Source organism: Cherax quadricarinatus, chromosome 60, assembly GCF_038502225.1.
Source record: "Cherax quadricarinatus isolate ZL_2023a chromosome 60, ASM3850222v1, whole genome shotgun sequence".
Taxonomy (NCBI): Eukaryota; Metazoa; Arthropoda; class Malacostraca; order Decapoda; family Parastacidae; genus Cherax; species Cherax quadricarinatus.
Window position 1 is genome coordinate 2,827,501 of NC_091351.1, and position 2,500 is coordinate 2,830,000.

The window sequence follows — 2,500 nt, forward strand, 5'->3', positions numbered from 1 at the left end:
GAATCAAGACTGACCCGAAACTGTTGTATAGCCACATCAGGAGGAAGACAACAAAGACCAGGTGATCAGATTAAGGACAGAAGGTGGAGAACTCACAAGAAATGATCAGGAGGTATGTGAGGAGCTGAACAGGAGATTTAAGGAAGTTTTTACAGTAGAGACAGGAAGGGCTGTGGGAAGACAGCACAGAAGGGAACATCAAGAGGGAATATACCAACAAGTGTTGGATGACATACGAACAACTGAGGAGGAGGTGAAGAAGCTCCTAAGTGACCTTGACACCTCAAAGGCGATGGGACCGGACAACATCTCCCCATGGGTCCTTAGAGAAGGAGCAGAGATGCTGTGCGTGCCTCTAACCACAATCTTCAACACATCCCTTGAAACTGGGCAACTACCTGAGAAATGGAAGACAGCTAATGTAGTCCCCATATTTAAGAAAGGAAACAGAAACGAGGCGCTAAACTACAGACCTGTGTCTCTGACATGTATTGTGTGCAGAGTCATGGAGAAGATTATCAGGAGGAGAGTGGTCGAACACCTGGAAAGGAACAAGATTATAAATGAAAACCAGCATGGGTTCATGGAAGGCAAATCTTGTATCACAAACCTCCTGGAGTTTTATGACAAGGTAACAGAAGTAAGACACGAGAGAGAGGGGTGGGTAGATTGCGTTTTCCTAGACTGCAGGAAGGCCTTTGACACAGTTCCCCACAAGAGATTAGTGCAGAAGCTGGAGGATCAGGCGCATGTAACAGGGAGGGCACTGCAATGGATCAGGGAATACCTGACAGGGAGGCAGCAAAGAGTCATGGTACGTGAAGAGGTATCACAGTGGGCGCCTGTGACGAGCGGGGTCCCACAGGGGTCAGTTCTAGGACCAGTGCTATTTTTGATATATGTGAACGACATGATGGAAGGAATAGACTCTGAAGTGTCCCTATTCGCAGATGATGTGAAGTTGATGAGAAGAATTAAATCGGATGAGGATGAGGCAGGACTGCAAAGAGACCTGGACAGGCTGGACATGTGGTCCAGTAACTGGCTTCTCGAATTCAATCCAGCCAAATGCAAAGTCATGAAGATTGGGGAGGGGCAAAGAAGACCGCAGACAGAGGATAGGCTAGGTGGACAAAGACTACAGACCTCACTCAGGGAGAAAGACCTTGGGGTGACCATAACACCGAGCACATCACCGGAGGCACACATCAACCAAATAACTGCTGCAGCATACGGGCGCCTGGCAAACCTGAGAATAGCGTTCCGATACCTTAATAAGGAATCGTTCAAGACACTGTACACTGTGTATGTTAGGCCCATACTGGAGTATGCAGCACCAGTCTGGAACACACACCTGGTCAAGCACGTCAAGAAGTTAGAGAAAGTACAAAGGTTTGCAACAAGGCTAGTCCCAGAGCTCAGGGGAATGTCGTACGAGGAAAGGTTGAGGGAGATCTGACTGACGACACTGGAGGACAGAAGGGTCAGGGGAGACATGATAACGACATACAGGATACTGCGGGGAATAGACAAGGTGAACAGAGATAGGATGTTCCAGAGAGGGGACACAGGGACAAGGGGTCACAACTGGAAGCTGAAGACTCAGACGAGTCACAGGGACGTTAGGAAGTATTTCTTCAGTCATAGAGTTGTCAGGCAGTGGAATAGCCTAGCAAGTGAAGTAGTGGAGGCAGGAACCATACATAGTTTTAAGAAGAGGTATGATACAGCTCAGGAAGCAGAGAGAGAGAGGACCTAGTAGCGATCAGTGAAGAGGCGGGGTCAGGAGCTGAGTCTCGACCCCTGCAACCACAATTAGGTGAGTACAATTAGGTGAGTACAAACACACACACACATACACACACTCACACAAACATACACAAACATACTGCCAGGAGTTATGAATCGACCCCTGAAACCACAAGTAGATGAGTACACACAACAAAGTGAGAAAACGAAGAGGCTTCTAATGGAACTTAACACATCAAAGGCCACAAAGAATTCCGAATGATATATCACAACAGTAATTTCTACTGAACCTGATGTTGTGTAGGCCACCTCTTAAGAAAATCAAGTCGTCAGTGACGGTGACCTGCTAAGACACTTTTGTAAGTAGGCATTGTAATACCAATTCTTTAAAAAGATTATCAGATAATAAGCCGTCCACTTCAGACCCGTATCTTGTATGAGATAACCTTAGAAAGTAATGTAATGTATACATTACATTATAAAGGTCAAGTCGAACACCTAGAAACAGGAAATTACTTGGAAATAAATGGTATAAAATACCGACACAATGGAAATATAAACACATATGCAGTATAATGTGATCCTTTAATGACAACGTTTCGCCCACACAGTGGGCTTTTTCAAGTCACAAACAGATCTCTTAACAGGTCAGTGAAATACTGACCTGTGAAGAGAATGAGCTGTGAAAAATCCTCGGATATATCTGAAACACATTTTCAAACAAAGACTTACGTATTGTTAGCTTTGACCC